At 58.3% G+C, this 20494-nt stretch overlaps 1 protein-coding gene across 1 annotated transcript in view; it reads right to left on the bottom strand.

The window, feature by feature from the left end:
• The window catches only part of JAKMIP3 (Janus kinase and microtubule interacting protein 3), a 115868-nt gene extending 96406 nt beyond the window's left edge, over window positions 1–19462 (bottom strand). The window contains 1 exon segment of the mRNA XM_042907528.1: window positions 19277–19462. The gene's annotated coding sequence lies outside the window, so the exon portion shown is untranslated.
• Between the last annotated feature and the right edge of the window lie 1032 nt (window positions 19463–20494).

Below are 20494 nucleotides of genomic sequence, written 5' to 3'. Positions count from 1 at the left end.
GAGACCCCGCTGCGCCCCCAGCCTGGTCCCTGACGACTGACGAGGGGCTCATCTTTGCTGCGCCGGCTGCGTCCGTGACCCTCTGTCCCCTCCCTCACCTGTGTCTCTGTCCGAGAGTCGTCCTTCACTGCTGGGAGGGAGGCCGGTATCTATTCTGGATACTGACCCTTTGTTGGTAAAGTCCTGGCTGGTCTTTTTCGATGTTACGCTGTTTTCCATCCCGCAGAGACTTCAAACTCAACCACTCTGCCCATCATTTCCTCTGTTGTAGGATGGTTCTGTTTCTCGCCTAAGAAACGCTTCCCCGACGCACTAAGGCACCCTCTGAGGTTCCCCTCCAGAGGTTTTCCCGTTTTCTGTTTCCGCAGGCCATCTTCTCACATCAAGAACCTAGTGTGCACGTCCTCCTTAGTGCGGACTCGTCCGTCCCGCCGGTCTGATGCCAGCCTGGCCTCACCGCCTCCTGATTTTACGGGACTCAAAGCCACCTGTTCCAATGTGCCGGTTTCTTTGTCCATCTCCACGAATAGCGCACTGCTTCATTATATAATTTTGTCAGAAGTTTTGATGTCTGATAGGGTTCGTCTCCTTTGCCCCGTTATGTTTCCTTTTTTTTTTTTTTGACATTATTTTATTACTATTTTTTAAAGTAGGCTCCATGCCCAACGTGGGGCTCGAACTCATGACCCTGGGATCAAGAGTCAGATGCTCTATCAACTGAGCCAGCCAGGTGCCCTGCCCCTGCCCTGTTGTTTTCAAACTTGGCAATTTTTTTTTTTTTTTTTTTTTACCGTTTATTCTTCTTTGTCAACTAGTCCAGAGCAGTGGGAACCCTGTCTGGATTCTGCTTGGAACTACACTGAACTTACAGATTAATTGGGAGAGAGCTGACATCTCTTTGATACTGTGTCTCCTTCACATGAAATAGTATAGCTCTCCCTTTATTTAGACCTTTTTTTTAAGTCTTTCAACGGAGTTGGCTCATTTTCTCCAAAAGGTTTCGCACAACGCTTGATCTACGTACTCCTGGTGCCTGACATCTGTGCTGCCATCACGAAAGGTGTGTTGGGAGTCACCACCGCCTTTCTCCATGGCAACTCAGAAAGTTGCTGTAGAGGAACATTATTTATTTCTTTACAGATTTTATTTTTAAGTACTCTCTGCACCCAACGTGGGGCTTGAACTCACAACCCCGAGATCAAGAGCCACATAAGCCGCCGAGAGCCAGCCAGGCACCCCCATTATTGATTTTTTCTTTTTTATATTGAGCTTGTGCGAGCAACGGCCTCAAATTTCTTCCCGGCTCTGATACTCCATGTCCGCCTTGTCCAGAAACGGGCATCCCGTTCCTTCCTCTCCAGTCTTTACACTTTCAAACTATTTTTCCCACGCTCGTGTGCAGACAGGACTCCAGTGCACGTTAGGGAGAAGTAACACAGTTGGCCTCTTTCTCTTACTTCCAGCTTGAAGACGGATGCTCCTGGTGTCTCGCCACCAAGCCCACGGGGTCTGTTCCTCGGGTTAAAGAACGTACCTGCGTCCCAAATCTGCTAAGCGTGCGTTTTTACACACTGTGGGGGCTGCTGGGAGTTCCGGAAGGCTTCTCCTGCTTCTGTTAGGGGAACCGTATGGTTCTCTCCCCGTCCCTCGGAGCCGGCCTCGTGTCCCCCACCCTGACCCCTCTCACCGTTGTTCCCATTATTCCAAGCCCCGAACCTGGCAGAGGCACAGCCCTGACTCTTGAAAGTCTCCCTAAGATGCTTCCCACCCAGACTGAGTGGCGACAGGGCTGGTGGGCATTCGTAGCCCCCTCTGGAGGGGCGGCCTTTCGAGGGTCCGAGCGCGCAGCCGGGTCTTAGTCTCAGCTCGCTTCGTGGAGGCTTTGTCTGGTCTCCCCATCCCTGCGCGGGCATGATGGGGAGGGCTCGGGCAGGAACAAACCCCTGCCCGCCCAGCCGCTGGCTGCAGACCCTGAGTCACAGCTCTGGGTGTCTACGCAGTCTCCTGACCCCGGATGGATCTCTCTCCCTCTCCCTCTCCCTCCCTCCCTCTCTCCCCTGTAAAAGGAGCTGGAGACAACTCTGGACCCTTCAGCCATGCTGGGAGCAGGGAAGGTCTCCCAGGCTGTGCTCACCGGCCACCTTGCCAACAATTCCTTTCGCCCCTTAAACTGCAGCCCCTCCACCCTGACACCACGAGCTTTGAACAAAATGTCAACTTCCCGACCCCCCTCTGGTTCTCGAAAGCCAGCTTCTCGAAACCTGAACCCCTGTGGGTGAGCCCGGCCGGGAGAGTGATGGGCAGCGTGGACCCTGGGGACCCCGGCTCCGACTGTGCAGCCGCCCCGTCCCGTCCTGAAGCGGCCCCTGCAGCCTGCTCTCCGAGGAGCACACAGCGGTGGTGCAGTCCCGAGGCCAGACGTCCCGAGGGACTGTCCTCCAGGCCCCGAGGACAGGGCAGCACAGAGCCACTGGCAGGACCACAGCCCGCTGGTCCTCCTGCTCAGCAGGACAGCTTGGCGGTCACACGCGGCCACAGGTGCTGCGCAAAACGCGGTCTTTACTCGAAAATGTATGAAGCTGGTGTGTTAAGGTCCCTCCTGACTTGGACAAGTGAACGATTCCACCTCCATCCTCCACACGGTGGCCTTGCTTCAAGCAAGAAGATTCTTGACACATCTCAGCTCCTACTGAAGACCCCGGACGGACCCCCCACCGCAGCAGGACAAGTGTCTCCTGGGGGTGGAGGGCAGTGTGGACACCATCTAGGGGGCTTCACTGCGTGACCTTCCTAGGAATACGGCAACTCGGTCCCCAGCACAGAACCTTCCGGAGGAAAGCCCCTTCCGCTTGCAGCTGGGCCACAGGAGAGGAAACCCCAGCCCTTGACCCGCACAACTGCTCAGAATCAGACAGGAGAGGATCGCCACCCAGAAGCCTGGACGGCAGGCCGTTCCCACCGTGTGAGTGCCCGTTGGGGGACGGCTCCCACCCACAGGTGTGTAGGGAGCCTGGGGACAAGCACGGGAGCACAGGACACAGAGGGCCACGTGTGCCCGGAGCCCCGGAGCTGGAGGGCTCTGGAGCTGGGAGGGCGTGGCGTCACGAGATCCAAGCCGAACCTTCTATTTTCAATAGAACTTGCCGCCAAGATCAGCTGCGATTTTCCAGAAACCCCGTGGACCCCCACTCACTTCACTAGTGGGTGACTAATCTTTCCACTCACACACCGTATCAGAGCGCGGGCGACACGGACACACGCAAGCAGGGCACGTCCATCCCCAAGGTGTGGCAGCAAAGCCTAGCGCCCTGGGGAAGGGGGCTCACGTCGTGCCCACCCCACCTCCTGTGGGGGAGGGGCGGGTCACACCCCCCCCACCCGCACCCACCGTCCAGGGACACGCCCTGAGTATTGGCTGCTTCTAGAACCCGTGAGCCCCAGTCCCCCCCCCTCCCCCGCACGCAGCCTGCACCCTGACCGAGAACCCACAAGGACGCACTCACCAGCACCACCGAGCGGCCCCCAAGTCACCGGGTCGGCCCTGGTCAATGACCGGAGCGCAGCTGGGGCTGCAGGAGCGCAGGTCCCCACCTACCGCGCCCCTCTGGCTGGGTCGTCCCTGGAGCCCCTCCCTGCCGTGCGCCCCAGTGCGCAGGGCGACACGGCCCATTGTGCCCGGTGCTAATTAGCGTGTTTCGTCCAGAGCCACAGCGAAGAATGCCGCATTCATGCTGAGGGGCGGAGTGGGCCAATGTCCCTGGCTCCCCTTTCATGAGGGTCAAAAACACAGGACACAGCTGTCCTTGTTCCAGCCCCAGCCCAACGGGCCCGCTGAGGAAGAGCGGGAGGCAGACAGCACACACTCCTCTTGCCCGGACAGCTGACCGCCAGCTCAACGCGGGGTGCTGGGTGCCTGCGCCCTCGTCCCCGCAGCCCTGACGTGACCCCGCAACGCAGCGGCCGGCTGTCGCGGCCGTCCCGCCCATGTCCTTCTGTCCACCCCTCCTCCAGCGCCGCTCCGGTGGGATCCCACCCAGGGTGCACGGAGCAGGGACCAGCGGCCAACACAGCCCTTGAGTGGGCCTTCCCTCCGCCCCCCTCCCCTGGCCTGCCCCTCCCACTCCCCCTTCTATTCCCCGGGACCCCTTCCTAAAACACACGCCCTACACACAGGCCATTTTCTCAGGTCTGTCTCAGGAGGAAGGACTCCAGGGGACTAGACATGCCCACAGTGGCTGCGGAGAGCTGCCTCTGGGAGGGGCGGCACCAGGGAGGGGTCTGTCACCAGGAAGGAGTGTCACCAAGGTGGGGTCTGTTCCCCAGGGAAGGGTGTGGCACCTGGGAGGGGTCTGGCCCCCAGGGAGGGGTCTGTCACCAGGGAGGATTTGTCACCAAGAAGCTGGGTGCGGCACCCTCACTGGCGGTGGAGCAGGACGAGGGTGGGTGGAAGGTGGGAGCAGAGGGTCACTCTACGTCCAGGGGTCACCGTCGCTGTCACACGGTGCAGCCGGTGGGTGGTGGACCTATGTCACGGCATGGTGGCCTTGCACACAGAGGATGGCAGCTAGACCTGCCCAACTGTCAACCTCAGGCGGGGAGACCCCGGGGGCAGCGGGAAAGGAGCCCCTGTGCCTACTGAGCACGGGGTCCAGGAACCAGCTGCAAACACAAGTCCACCAGGAAGATTGTGCGTGGCCTTCGCGGGTCTCTGGTGCCGAAGCGAGGGCCTGGGAGGAGGAGACGGGGTGTCCGGGTGTCACTCTGGGCTTGGACAGGCCGTGTCCCCCGCCCCCATAGCCGCCTTTGTCACCTAAGGAAACTAAACACCCCACGGAGGTGGAGGCGCCCAGAATAGGGCTTCCAGCTTCGACACGCGCGGCGTGGTGTGGAAACCGGGGGGCTGTGTCCGCGGCAAAGCCCTGGGGCGGCCGGTGGCGGGACAGGAGCCGAAGGCATCCCCTCTGTTCAAAGGCAGCCAACGGCCGGGGGCGCAGGGAAGGGGAACCTCACAGAGCAGCTCACGGAGAGCACCCGTCAGCAGAACCGTCTGGGGCCGGATCCGTGGGTCCTAAAAGGGGGCCTTTTGTTCTTCAAGAGTGCACAGCGCTGCCTCTCCCGGTGACGGGGACACGGGTGTCCACACGTGCATGGGAGCAGAGCAGGAAGGGCGCAGGAGCTTTTGGGGAACCCGCTCTTCCCAAAGCCCCATGGACTCTGGGGGGGCCCCTTTCCAGGCGGTGAGGCCTGCTATTGGGGAGGGGGGGGTCTCCCGGGGACAGTCGGGGCTCCAGGCGTTAGTGTTTCAAAGGCTTTCTCTGCAACCAGCGGAGAGGAGGCTGTGTTCACAGGGCGATGAAGAAACTGGTGCCCACAGGGCGGGCAGGGGTGTCCTGCGGCCGCCTCAGCCCTCACCGGGCCTCACAGCCCCACGCGAGCAGCACCCCTACCTCTCAGGGAGAAGCTTGGGCTCAGAGAGGTGAGTGGAGTCCCACCAGGAGCGAGGAGGCCACACTGGAGTCAGATTTCCAGCTCTCGAGCCAGACTTTTGGAAGACAGGCCCCGGGTGGCCACTGGCAAGCTGGCCGGGGGGACAAGGGATCACCAGCAGCACCTCACAGAAAACACAGGCTCGAGTGACGTGCGGTGGCAGGGAGGGAAAGGGCCCTGCAGTCCCGCCGCGGCTGCCTGAATGAGAAGGGGGGTGTCAGAGGGCTGGGATGCCCCCGGGGGAGAAGGCCAATTACTGGGTCCTTCAGCCCAGGGGTCTCACGACGCAGGCTTTTGACCCGCTTGCAGAGAGGAAGGCAGCCGCTCATTAACCTCCTGCTGACCAGCTTCCCAAGTTCAGACAGAATTTGAGATGGAAAAAAAAGTCAGGGAGTGAGAGTGAGCATTAATTAAAGCCACGGTGCCGGCCGCTCAGGCCCCACGAGCTGCTTTGCAGGCCGCTGACTCTCCCCCGGCTTCCCGGCAGTCTTCCTTCCCAATTTGGTCTCGCCGTGGCCTACAGGCTTCTTGGCAAGGCCTGCTTTGCTTTAATTTCCTCCCAAATGTTGGCGGAAAAGAGATGTTAAATTTTAATTGATTCACGACGTTTCTCAAAGCAATTGCTCTGAGTGGTGGTTCTCAAGACAAGTTAGCGACCTAGGCCGGTGGCCCAAGTGACACAGCCGTGTCCACTGCGCACGACTTTGGTCCTTGCTAACCCGCTCCCACTGGAGAAGGAATCTGCCGCCAACCCCCGCGCCCCGCCCGCCCCACACCTGCCTGCCCCAATCAGGACACCGTTCGTTTGCTCCCATATCTGCCGACGCTCCTAACCTCGGTCGAGCCTTGCAAGTGAGTGACTTGAGAGACGTCTATCCAGAAGTTATTTGCTCAGCTTGTAACCGAGGGAGCTACGTGGTGGCTCTCCCACACGCACACGACCATTTCTAAAATTCTCGGGAAACAGAAGTTGTTGGGAGAAAGAGAAGGGGGGCCGGGCCTTTCCCAGGCTTGCTCCTTACCCTAAGCGAAGCTTCCCTAGCCCGCTGGTTTCTCCAAGCCACGGTTGACCCTGGCCGTGGGCACTGGGCTTAGAAATCGTTTCGTGATGTGGGTTCCTCCTTCCACATCCTCCTCCAAGTTCGCAGAGTGAGGCTCCCTGGTCCCCCCTGGGTCGTTCCAAAAGTGAACTTGAAACCCCAACAATACGACCTTGAGCTTACAGTCTTGCTTTCCGTGGCTTTTTGCTAACGGATCCACCTGGACAGAAGCCAACACCTGCAGACCCTCCTTGATTCTCCATGGGGGCAGAGGAATTCCAGAACTCTTTCCCAGGGAGTGGTGGGCTAGGCTGGGTCAGAACTAACTCACCTTCCTCCTAAGACAGCAAAATGCTGAGGGGACAAATCCCAGGTGCCCCCCCCCCCCCGCCCAACCGAGAGAGAAGTGCCTCACTGAAGGACTCAAAGCAGCTTTTGCCTAAGAAGTCGGCCCGCACCCTGCACTTGGACCCCTGCTCCTTAGCCTCCTGCGGTGAAGGAGGCAGGAGAGACCCCTGGTACCTGCTCCAGTGGGGCGTTTTGCTGGTCGCCCGCCCCACAGTGGAGCCCCTGGGGGACATGCCAGAACATGCCCACCCACACCGCAGCCTGACTCCAAGGGGCTGTGGGAAGACGGCCACGGTCGCAGCAGGGAGTCCCCTCACCGAGAAGGGGTGACCACAGATGGTCCTTGCACAGAAGATGGTCTGAGTGGCATCCAGGGCTCCAGGTCCGGCTGGGTCTGATATGGTCCCTACCGGGTGCCCCAGCCGCCTGGCAAGGGCAGACGTGACCCTCCCTAGAGAAGGGCGCGTTCGTCCAAGGTCTCAGGGAAACCCCACGAGCAAATGTTTGAGGACAGTGACAAACACGCAGCTAAGGGAGCCAGGAAACCAGGAAGCAAGGCAAATGAGCAAGAGCCAGGTTTAAAGAAACAGGACCTTCAGGCATTGCATTTAACCAGCACGGGTCACAAAAGAACAAGTCTCCCTGCTTTTTAAATAGACCGTATTTTTTTAGAGCAGATTTAGATTCACAGCAAAACTGAGCAAACAGCAGAACTCCCGTACACGCCTGCACAGAACCCTCCTGGTTTATTTAAGGAAATAAGTTACAAGCTTGAAAATAACTTCAGGGAGTAGAAAACTGTAAGAAGGGATATGCCAAAGCTGAATAAGAAGAGAGGACTTTGTAAAAACAAATATAATAACTGAAATCAGACACCTGGTGGACACTCGCGGTGGCAGATCGGGCAGCAGAACCGCGAAAGGGGGAGAGAATTCGGAAGAGATTACCTAGCATTGAGCACAAAGACACAAAAAAGAGAACGCACAGAGGAAGGGTATAGAGAGAACGAGAAGCTCTCCCGGAAGGAAAAATGAGGGGGAAAAACTTAGAAGCAGAATTTGAGGACGTAGTGAACAGGATTCTCAGGGTTTGACGGAAGAAAACGTCAAGATGCAAAGTAAGCCCAAATCTAGGCGCATCGTAAGGACACTTGAGGGGAAAAAACGGCAAAGACGGACAGAAATGGAGACAATCTGCCCGAGGAACCGAGCTCAGGTCGGAAGGCAGGAGGGCCGCGGGACTTCTCATCAGCGCGATGGGGGCCGGAGGACGGCGGAATAACGCGCTAACCGTGCCTTAAAAGTACCTGCCGAGCAAGAAGTCTGTCCCCCGTGAAAATATTTTCACCCTCATCCCTGAAAGAGAGAACTTCTCAGACAAAAAAGGGGAAATAAAGGAATCTCCACGGGGTGTGCCTCGGGCGGGAGCGTGACTCCCAACGGACAGTCCAAGAGGCAAGAAGAGAGGGAGAACGACAGAAGTGCTACGTACAACAGGAAGTCTGAACTCAGTGCCTGTAAAACACTGACAATTTCTCATGGTGTTATGAGAGAAACAGGATGGAAACAAAATGCCAACAACAAAGACATAAAATTTCCAACAAGGATGAGCTCGGTTCAAATTCTCAAGCTCCTCTTTCTTCTCTGGGGAAGCTTTGGGTTCGCTTTACCTCCAGTAACATGATTTTGCTGCTACTTTTATGATAATCATGAAAATAACAGAAAACACACTCTGCGACGTTTAGAGGGAAGGGGGGAAACCCCTCAATCGGTGCAAAATGAGGCAAGAAAGGGGGAGAAGAAGGGTCACAAACAGAATAACACAAAATAAAACACAGTTCAACCCCAAATACACCCCCAAAACCATCAAGTGGAAATTTAAAAACGTACTTCTCAGGTGGAGGCAGAATGGCAATGACGATGTCATCGTTCCAAGCACCCCCCCCCATATCCTCTCAACACGGAAAGGGAACAGTCAGTGCAAGAAAGCACAGGAAACATCAAAAACGTTTTCCACACAACAAGGTGACGAAACACCGTCCTCCTGCCCGCTGATGGTGTTACCGAACTGCCCCAACACTTACTGGCTTAGAACACGTGTTTTATTCTGCTCAGGGGCAGGAGGGTCGGGACTCGGGGGAAAGCTTAGCTGCGAGGCTCCCTGCCGACCCCCGTGCTGTCAGGAGCAGCTGCGGGGCTGGGCTCCACCCCAGGATGGGGAGTCGGCATGGGCGGGGGTGGTGGGAGCTCAGGTGTCCTCTCCGGGGCGGTGGCCGTGTCCCCAGAGTGCACACCCCAACAGTGGTCTCTCCGAGGGGTCTCTACGGAGGCTTCCTACCAGCCATCCGGGAGCCCCGGGCCATCGCCACCGAGAAGAGGGGGAGGGGGGCTCTGCCTGGACCGGGGGACCGAGCGTAGGCACCCCACCAACGCCCACACAGTGAGGGCCTTGGACCTGCTCCTCGTCCGTCAGAGCCCAGGGGTCTCTAACAAGTGCTTTACCTCGAAAACAGGGTCCCCACTCGAAGCGGAGCCTCGGCCAGACAAGCTGATCTTGTCAGGAGAGAGATGCTTTTCAATCTTTCAAGGAACACAGAGGAAAGCAACGAAACAGCAAAGCTAAGTGGTAAGTCACAACACGCGGGGCCCTGCGGAGGGGACTTAGTGGCCTACAGCCCATTACAGAGTCCCGTTTGTTTCCTTTTGGTCTGGAAATCCCTTTTGTAATGATCGAGCCAAAGACACGCTGGAAAACACACAGAGCCATTTCAGAGTAGAGCTATTTCTGATAGACACCGAACAGAGAACGAGCTGCCACCCGGGGATGACCACGCGCCTGCAGGAAAGGAAGGGGGACGGCTGTTCGGTGACAGGAAGGGACCGAGGCGCAGTACTGAGAAAAAGTGGGGCAGGGTCCTGGTAGGCTGCATTTCGCCTAAGACGGGAGAGGGCACGTGGACACACAAATGCATTTGCTGAACCTATTTTTAAAGGGAAATACGAACTAAAAAACTACCTTAAAAATACTGCCACTGAGAGGGTCGCCTGGGGGGCTCAGTCAGTTAAGTGTCCAACGCTTGACCTCGGCTCAGGTCGTGATCTCACGGTTCGTGGGTTCGAACCCCGAGTCAGGTTCTGCACTGATGGCACAGAACCTGCTTGGGATTCTCTCTCTCTCTCTCTCTCTCTCTCTCTCCCCCTCTCTCTCCCTCTCTCTCTCCCCCTCTCTCTCCCCCTCTCTCCCTGCCCGTTTCCTGCTCATGTTTGCACACGCTCGCTCTCTCTCTCTCTCAAAATAAACAGGTAAACTTAAAAAAATAAAAGGAAAAGGAAAAATAATGAAACAAAATATCAGAAAACAACGATACATTTCTCTTAGAATTTCTTCTAGGTTTGTCCTCTGAAAACCTGTTAAATCGTGACCAGCTCAACAGCCACGGGCTCCCCCCGCACTCGGCTCTGACACTCAGCTCTGCGGGGCTTTCCCACTGACAAGAGCCGGGGCCCCCGGGGGATGCTCAGGACGCGGGCAAGGCGGGCACCTGGGATCCGAACACGAGGCCGCGACGCAAGACTGCTGGGCTCCGCTCAGGAAGACACAGGAGAAAACGTGGGACCACGGGGCCGTCGCCGGGGAGGCCGGCAAGGGTCCGGACGAGACGCAGGGAACAATAACCACAGAGGAAGAAACGGATACATCAGACTTTGTCAAAATTTAAAACTTCCTACGACAAGGAAGAGGCAAGGAAGTCGCGTCTCACGCAGAACTGGGACCTACCGTTCGAGAAGACAAACCAGTGAAAGAGGCAAAAGATGTGACCCCGCTTCACAGAAGACGTGCTGGCCGCCAACAAGCACGAACACAGCGACTGCGTGTCAGTCTTGAGGCAAACGGAAACGGAGCCACCGGGAGCCACGCCCGCAGACTCACCGGCGGGACTAAGACGCAGATCAAACGACCGCGGCCAGGACGGGAGCAACCGGGACTCTCGCACCAAATGCGTGGCCGTTTTCGGGAATGTTCTGGTGGCCACTCATAAAATAATTCGTACACCTTCCCGACGATGCCCTCCGTCCGCTCCCAGGAACCTCCTCACAGGACGGAAAGGTGCGTCCACGAAAAGATGTATTAAAAAAAGGTCCCGCGTAGAAAATCCCGTAGGCTGTGTTACGGGAACGAATTTCCCCCAAATCTCCTCCCTAAACTACACAAATATTTCACATCAAACATTCTTTGCAAAGCCACGTGCTTGGCATTGCGTGAACACAGAGTGTCCCCAAACCGTGAGGTCTCCGCGAGTAAAAAGAGAAAAGCTAACCGATCCCAGCGCCACCGACCCTCACGCTTGTGCCCGGCCGCGGGGAAATGGGACGGTGCGGCTGGAGGGGTCGGGGACATGGGGTGGGGGGAGCCACCTCCACGTGTGGGCACCACGGAGTCCGGCCAGTGGCGGGGAGGGGCTGGCAGGCCCTGCACCTGACCCGAGCCCGACCCTGACTCCGACCCCGACCCCAACCCCGAGCAGGGTGGCCCCAGTGACCGAGAGAAAGCCGGCTGAGCTCTTGAAAGTGACGAACTCACTGAACAGAGGCCAGCGTGGCATGAAGGACACACGTGGTCTAAGAGGTCAGCCTTCCAAACACAGAGCTTCTTGGTAGAAAAAAGGCAAAAAGAGAAACTCTTAATCAAGCAGAGAAGGAGAAAAGAAGAAAAAAGGAGAAGTGTAGGGTCTTTCAGGCCAAGACCCTCTCCTCAAAACAACCTCCTGAAGCGTGGGGACTTGGCCAGGCTGGCGGGAAAGGGGGCTGTTAGGTTAGGGATCTTGTAAAATCCCCCAAACACCCGATGTCATAAACACGAATACAAGTCAAGTCCGCAGATGCCCCGTGCAGAAAATCAGGAATGAAATTTTACACAAGAGTTGATGCAAAGTCTCTCTTGTTCAAAAGCAGCCACGAAGCAGAAGAAACCTGTAAAGCCACACAGAATTATGCCCTGGAGGGCACGGACAACCACCCGCAGTTAGAAATCCAAACACTAAAACGGATCAGAAATGAGGATAAGTGAAAACTTGACTGAACCCAGAAGAAAATACAAGAAAGACCCGAATTATCTCAGCAATGAGCGCTCATGAAGCATTCGGGGCCCATAAGAGCAGGGACCATGGTGCTGGGCTGGGGTCGTGCTCTTGGGATGGGGACGTGCCCCCTGGGCCAGGGTCGTGTTCCTGGGCTGGGGACATGCTCGCGGGATGGGGTCATGCTCCGGGATGGGGACGTGCTCACGGGACAGGGTCATGCTCCTGGGCTGGGGTCGTGCTCTTGGGACGGGGATGTGCTTGTGGGACAGGGTCATGCTCTTGGGATGGGGACATGCTTGGGGGATGGGGACGTGCTCCTGGGCTGGGATCGTGCTCCGCGGGCCTCCTATTCAGAGCTATGATTCAGGGAGACCTTCCTCGCACAGAAAGAGACCTGATCTGCACATTTCAAGGGGCTCACTGGGGAACCCTGAGACGCGCCCAGCAAAACATTTGGATTTCAAAACTCAGGTAAAATCCTCAAAGCCTGCAGGCAAAAAGATCAGTTATCTTCCAGAGTCAAAAGAATGAGACGGGTCAGACTTTTAAACCAACACAGAAGCAAGGAAACAATGGAAACATTAAGAAAAAATCAATAAAAGAAACCATGAACGAAGGATTTCAGAACAAGCCAAGTCCAGAACATCCGTGGTTCCAGAAAGTAAGAAAGTGCTAAATAACAATGATAATTTAATCAAAATCTCACGGAACAGACAAGATGGGGCGTGTGGAAGGAACACACGTGCTCCTAGGCCACCAGCTGGAGCCGTCTGGTAAACCAGCCTGCCCTGTGGCTGCGGGACGCCGACCCGGGGGACGAAACGGTCGTCCGCGTGTCCGCACCCAAACGAAAATCATTGTGTAAAGAACGAGGAGAAGGCGCGGCTTTTCCCGAAAGGAGCGTTCCAACCAGCCACGTGAGCCGAGGCTGGAGCTCCAGGGCCCCCAGCGGCAACGGCACGGTGACGACCGTCAGGCACGGACACGCGGAGGAGGCGAGGCTAGCGAGGGGGGATTCAAGAAGCAGGGTCCGCACGCCTCGAAGTATCTCCCCAGGATATCGCCCGGCCACGGCGGGGAAGCCCCGGCCCCCGGACACCCAGGCCAGGCTCACCACGAGCGGGAGACAGACACAGACAACTCGGATGCAGGACGCGGAGGAGAGGACGCCCGCGCGGCCGCGGGCTTCTTGCCAAAGACACATAACCGTGTTCCGATCATGAGAAAAACTCCGATTCTGGGTATTTTTACAACGTCGCTCCTCAGTAGCCTGTGGAGGCATCGACGTCGGAAGAGGACAGGCAAGACTGAGGACTTGTCACCGGCTAGAGGAGACCAGGCAGACGCAACACCCACACGCAACGTGGGGTCGGGGGTGGGACCCCAGGGCAGAAGAGGGACGTGGGTGGGTAGGGAGGTCTGAATAAGGTCTGTACTGCGGCACCACTATCGACGCCCCGGTTTCGGTTACGCAGGATGGTTGCGGAAGACGTCAACGCTAGGGAAACCGGATGAGGGGTAAACGGGGCCCCGTGCCATTTTTGCAGTTTTCCTGTAGGTCTGGAACTAGTTTAAAATAAAGCTTTTAAGAAATAAGCACGTAAAAAGATACTTAATATCACTAATGGGAAACGCAAATCGAAAATTCAACGAGACACCGCCTCACCTCTCTCTCTCTGTCTCTCTCTCTCTCTCTCTCTCCATATATAAATGAAAAAGAAAACCAGGTGTTGGCGAGGATGTGCAGAAGTCGAGACCCTCATGCGCTGTTGGCGGGAACGCAAACCAGTGCAGCCGCCGTGGAGAACAGTACGCAGGTTCCTTCAAGTGTGAACACAGAATTGCCACGTGGTCCGGCCATCCCACTTCTGGGTGTGCACCCAAAAGAACAGAAAGCAGGGCCTCGAAGAAATACTTGCACACGCGGGTGCACGGCAGCGTTACCCACAATACCTAAAACCTGGAAGCAATCCAAGCGTCCACCGACGGTGAACAAAATGTGGTCCACGCACACAATGGGATATTATCCAGCCTTGACCAGGAGAGAAATCCGGCCACGTGCCACAACGTGGATGAGCCATGAGGACGTTGTTCTCAGTGAAACAAGCCAGTCACAACAGGACAAACACCGTCCGACTCCACTTACGTGAGGTCCCCAGAGGAACCTAGAGGAGTCACACTCGTGGGGACAGAAAGCAGAAGGGTGAGTGCAGGGGCGGGGGAGGGGGACGGGGGTTACTATTTCATCAGACAGAGTTCAGTTCTGCAAGGTGACAAAGTTCTGGAGATGGACGGTGGTGACCCCTACAGCAAGGCGAGTGTGCTCAACGCCCCTGAACGCACCCTTGAATGTGGCTGAGATGGTCAATTTTATGTGATGTGTATTTTACCATGATTTATAAAAACGAAACAGAAGAGGGGTGCACGGGTGGCTCAGGTCATGATCTCACAGTTCATGAGTTCAAGCCCCGCGTCGGGCTCTGTGCCGACAGCTCGGAGCCTGGAGCCCGCTTTGGATTCTGTGTCTCCCTCTCTCTCTCTGCCCCTCCCCTGCTCACACTGTGTCTCTCTCTCAAAAATGAATACACTTTAAGAAAACAAAACAGAACAAACCCACGAACCTGACCTCTGTCTTCCACACATGTTGATAAGCCCCTCAGCTCTGAGGGTCCAGCTGCCCTAGCAGCCCAGCCTCGCAGCAAGCGCCCACAGCATCCTGCCCAGCCTGCTCCTGGCCACAGCATCCTGCCCAGCCTGCTCCTGGCCTGCGGGTCCCCACTGTACCCTCACTGGCTTCCTCCAGGCCCCAGGGCTGGCCTGCTCCTCCCCTCGGATGGCTGTGTCCTGAGCTGCCTCTTGGACCTCCAGCCAGCAGAAGGCCAGGTCACAGGCTCTGGGGGAACTGGGAAACACCTTGGTGATTTTGGTCACAGCAGAAACAGTATGTGTTTTCACGGTGGCTTAAGGCACGTCCGTCTGGCTGCTGACCACTCCCGGAGGGCAGAGACCACGTCTGTCCCTGTTCACCGACCTCCCCAACTGAGGGCCACGGTGCCTGTCCCAGACAAGGTGACTGATTTCATGTTTTGTGGGCAGGAAAGTCTGGTGGCATCAGGCCATGAGGCGGGGCCAGGAAGGGACGGCGCTGAGTGACGCAGGGGGTCCCGGCGGTCCCCGGGCACAGTATCCAGGCCACAGCTTCACCTCACGAGTATCCTCCTGAGTCCCCAGGTGGGTCTCTGCTGTCCAGCCCTCTCCCCAGACTGCGTGGCTGCACTGAGCTCAGATGTGGGTGGACAGCGCAGGAGGGAAGGTCTTTGTCGCTCGAAGGGAAAAGAGACTCAGCTTGACTTTGCCTCCTGGCGTCCTTCCCTCCATTTCTTCATTCTGCCCCCAGGATCTCAACCCAGATCTGGAGGGAAACCAGCCCAGAGGTCAGCCCAGGGCAGGTGGACAGGAGGTCTCCCTGGAGTCTGGGCTGGCCACAGGGAGAGCCCTGCCTTGAGACTTCTTCCTCACTCCCCGGGCCAGGCAAGAACATTCCACCCTCTGGGGCGTCTGGGTGAGCACCCAACTCTTGATTTCGGCTCAGGTCGTGGTTCCAGGGTTGTGGGATCAAGCCCTGCTTGCTTCGAACTCTGTGCTGAGCATGGAGTTTGCTTAAGAGTCTGTCTCCCTCTCTCTCTCTCTGTGCCCCTCTCCCCCACTCGCTCACTCTCTTAAAAAAAAAAAAAAAAAAAAGGAACCTTCTGCCTTCTGCTGGCCTCTGGCCGCTCCCCACAGCCTGAGCTCCAGAAACTGAGTGGAGAGAACCTTGGGCCTCCGGATGCTCCATAAAGATGTGCTTTGGGGCCAAGAGAACCCAGCCCCGTTCTCCTCCCGGAACCATCCGTATCGTCCCTGCACTTTCACACCAAGGAGCCCAACCCGGAAAAGCCTGGATTAGAAACCGCAGACCAGCAGACTCCCTGTTTATAATGCAAAAGATTCCATACAAAGGCCGTGTGTAACACAGTACGGACTCGAAAACAACCCCAGAAACCCGCAACACATTGATCAGCAGAGGCACAGGCACAGCCACCTTAAGAATGAACGACCAGGGGCGCCTGGGTGGCTCAGTCGGTTGAGCGTCCGACTTCGGCTCAGGTCATGATCTCGCGGCCCGTGAGTTCGAACCCCGCGTCGGGCTCTGTGCCGACAGCTCAGAGCCTGGAGCCTGCTTTGGATTCTGTGTCTCCCTCTCTCTCTGCCCCTCCCCTGTTCATGCTCTGTCTCTCTCTGTCTCAAAAATAGATAAACATTAAAAAAATTTTTTTAAAAAGAATAAACGGCCATAAAGCTTCCCAAGAGGAAAGGCTGTTGATAGGACCAACTACGTGAAGCTGGTGAAGCCCGTTTTTTTGCTAATTATCTCCAATACTGTAATGACCCATGTAAATTTCAGCCACAGAGGAACCGTCAAACCAGAGAGAGAGGACAGAATGGGCGCTCAGCCCCCGGGGTCGTTAAAGGGAAGTTAAACCTGGTGGCGGCCCTCCCAGCCCGACATCCTTCCGCGCTCACGGATGCTGAGGGCCTGGGCTCACTTTCCCGGGCAGAGCGCAGAGGGAGGGGACTCTGGGGACCCAGCCTGGGCTCACCACGGAGGGGAGGGAGGAGGGCAAGGCATGGCAGGTAACCTTCAGCAGGAAGTCTGGTCGGGGACAAGGCCTCATCACTCTGCTCTGGACCGTGGCACAGCACCCTGACTGACGACCCCGCGGTCCAGGCCGAGCCCTGGCGGGAAGCGTGGAGGAAGGGCACGGAGACCCCAGGGAGGAGCAGGGCAGAGACCGGGACACAGGTCTGGGGTGCGATCCGGGGCCCAGGGGAGGGCTCTTATGTGCCAGGACTAAGAGTCACAGATCCTAACTTAGGACAAGACCCTTCCCGTCTCCGGGTCTTGGGCTCCTCACTTCTGGATGATTCTTTGCGATACTGTCATTTTGTCCTTTGTAGGTTCCTTGAGGATGTGGCCCCAGCCTGGTTCCCTCCACCCTCCTCAAGGTGGGTCACCGGCATCCTCCAGCCTCTCCCAGGCCTCCTGCCGCCCATCCCTTCTCTCAAAGTCATGCCCACATACCTTAACACACAGAAATCAGAACGGAGCCTGCCATAGAGCAGGCTGTGTAACAGGTGAGGGTTTTTTTTATCCTATTTCCTCTTTTTTATAACAGTTTTTTTGTTGCTATGCCATCGTTCACAACCTCTTAGATCTTGCATCATGAAAGCAAACTGCTCGTGCTGAAAGCCCAGACCCTGGAACGCGTTGGTCATGATGTCACCAGCCGCCCCTGGGAAAGGCAGACACTGCGCACTGGTTCCTGGGGCCTCGGGCACGTGGGACAGGGCGGCTGCAGGAACACGCCGTGGCCCCGGGCATCTGCACTGACCCCCTGCTACCAGTCCATCCCTTCACCCTCCCCCCGTGGGCCCGGTTCTCAGCGGCCACCATCAGTACTGATAATAAATGCCAGTCACGCCTGTGTAAATATTTTCAGCACACATAAAGTTCCGAAACAACAGCATGTACGATGCATCAGCCTGCTTGAAAATCCTATTTGGACTTGAAATCATAACTTCATCAGCCCCCAACCGACAGGCACCGTTATAAAAGCTCCTTCTTTCCAACCATAGTCTTTTTGGGAAAAAGCAGGTGTGGTAAGGACTGCTTACTCCCTTCCCCATTAGTGGCCGGGACCCCAACCCGCTGCGGCCAGTTGGTGGTGCTGTTCTGTACCCCACAGAGCAGCCGCTGCCCAGGCGGCCCCTGGATGGGGCGTGAGCGCCACAGCAGGTCCCCAGTGGAGCCCGAGATCCACTGGGCTGGGCCAGGGTTCTTGCTTCTGAAAGCACGTCAGTGTTCTGCTGACCTGTCCCGGAAACGCTTCGAAAGGGGGCATAATACTCCTTGTTACCGAAGTTTACAAGAAGGTAAACAGGTCTGTGAGCCGTTAATGGGGGGGGGGGACACTGCAGACAGCGGCCAAAGCAAGTCTTAACTCAGGGATGCAGATCGGCTTTCAGAAAGGCAGGAAAGGGGCGGGGGGCGTCCCTCCTTCTAATCCTAAACCCCGGGCAGACACACCGCCTGGTGCCTTCTCCCCTCCACCACCCTAAGGCGGGGAGAGCCCTCTGCACCCCCCGAAGTGCCCACCAGCTCCCCACTCCCTCCGTGGCACCCAAGGCAGAGAGGGTGCGTCTGATTTCTGGCTGCCCTGCCAGTGGTCACCCTGGTCCCTGTGTTTGCAGACAACACGCACTCCTTCCTCTGCAGGAAGTGAAGCTGAACCAAAACCTCAGGTGCGGCAGGAAGTCGCTGCCCACAATCCTGCTTCTCCAAGAGACAAGGTCAAAGCGACAGGCCGGAGGGCTTTTCTAGGAAAGGTGTGGAGCCCGAGCCTCCCCTCCGACTCCTGACCCCAGTCGAGCCCTTCACGCTGCGGCTTCCGAGGCTTCGGATACCGTGAGCCTCCGACCGCCCTGCCGCCACCCCCGGAAACAGGAACACGTGAAAGCAAAACACTAGACACCGAGGGGGGTGGGGGCAGCTCAATCTGCGGTGCGGAAACGCCCAAGTGGCGCGGACCCGGACGAGAGCACCTGCGCGCCGCCCACCCGGGGCCGGCGTCCCTGCCAGCACAGAGGCCTGTGCACCTGCCGCCGGCTCCCGGGAGCTCCCGCGAAATGGGCGCGATTGAGACAGGTGGCCCGCGGGGTCGCCTGGAGAAGCCGAGAGGAGCCTGGCTCCAGACAGGGGCGTCCCGGCCGCGGGCCCCCCGACCAACAGAACGTCACTCTGCCACCTCCCCCCCCCCCCCCGCCAACCCCGAACCTCCCCCGGGCCACCCCCCCACCTTACTCCCCCCCCCCCCCCGCCATCTCCGGACCCCACCCCGGGCCACTCCCGGGCCACCCGCCGGCCGCCCCCAGGGCAGGGGGCAGGACGAGCGCGCGGGGCCACCGCCACCCCGCCGCGCAGGGCGCAGGGGCCGCGGGACGCACGGTGCCAGGCGCCGGCGCAGCGCAGAGGCCCGGCGGGGCGGCGGGCGGCGGGCGGGGGGCTGGGGGCGGCCGGCGGCTGCTCACCGAGGCTCCCCGCGGGCGGCGGGCTCCGGGCGGCGTCCGACGGCCCGGCTCGGCCATTGCGGAGGCGCTGCGGCGGGCGGGGGGCGCGCGTCACCGCGGGCGGGCGGGCGGGCGGGCGCCCCAAACCCAGGGCCCTCCCCCGACACTCCCCGCTGCCGCCGCCGGGCGCGGCCCCGCGACACCCCAACCCCACCTCTTTTCCTCCTCTGCCATCTCAGGCTGGCGGGGAGCGGGTTTGCGTCTACGGAAAGCCGGCGACGATGCTGCCGAAAATAACCCGGGTGCTGCGCAGGGCGGAGGGGGGGCGGGCGAGGCCCGCCTCGGCCGCGCCCGCACTGACCGCCACCCACCCCGTGCGGCCGGGGGCGTCCGCGCTCAGAGCCACTCACCCACACTCCTCGCCGCCGCGCAGCCCGCAGCCCGGAAGACTTGCACGTGCGTGTTTTAGCCGTTAACTCCCGGCTTCCGTCTCCAAACGCTGCCTTCCACGCCCCGGATGAGAGAGAAATGCTCTTTGGAGCCGTGCGTGGAACAATCCTCTCCGTGCTCCGGAACCAGACCCACAATTCCATCGTTAAGCCGCGGGCTCTGGGGCTGCTGGCCTCAGGGTCCCAGCACCCCCACTTCTTCAGGCTCCGGGTCTGGGGGGCCCCCCGGAAAAGTGCCCGCCTCTTAAAGTTGCCGAGGGGCTCCCTGGGCTGATAGGTGTGGCAGGGCAGGGTAAGGATTGTATGAAAACCGACTCGCGGGGCACAGTGGCCCCTGGGAAGGACATTCCTTCTCCCACACCCAGACTTGGAAATCAGCAGACCCCAAAGTTCGGCGCGTGAGAGCAAACGTGTTTGCAAGCGGATGATGCCTGGTGACCCTCACAGGTGCATATGCCCCTCCTCCCTTCCTCCCAGACCCAGGCACTTTGGCCGCAGGAAACCCGGAACCGTCCGGGGATTGTTGGCTAAGAACACGTTTGCTAGCACAGAAGCTCACGTGAAGAGTTGTTCTCCCACCACCGGGCACCCTGGGGCACCTTCAACTGGCCCATTCCAACATTCTCTGCCATCCGGATGATGGACACGGAGTACGACTTGGAAGTCCCGCCGTGGCAGCCCCCGGCTGCCCTTCCTTGGTGAGTGGCTCAGTGTGAAAGAGAACGCGCTCTGTAAGTCTCCGGATGGCGCTCCTGGTGGAGACCTGGTGAGCAGGGAAGGAAAAACTACCCCGGGATGAGCCTTTACTCCAATGAGGTCCCACGGAACCACTGTGCTCCCAGGGGGCTGGCGGGTCACGGGGGCGCGTGGCGTGGCTCTGGTTGGTCTCAGCTGCTGGTCTCAGACTGAGCGGGAGGCGCGGCAGTAGCCTGGGCTGGGGATGAGCGAGGTCGTCAAGCCCGTGTGGAATCGCCATCACGCTA

Source organism: Panthera leo, chromosome D2, assembly GCF_018350215.1.
Source record: "Panthera leo isolate Ple1 chromosome D2, P.leo_Ple1_pat1.1, whole genome shotgun sequence".
Classification (NCBI taxonomy): Eukaryota; Metazoa; Chordata; class Mammalia; order Carnivora; family Felidae; genus Panthera; species Panthera leo.
The sequence above is the reverse complement of the archived record's forward strand: the minus strand, read 5'-3'. Positions and strand labels throughout refer to the sequence as shown.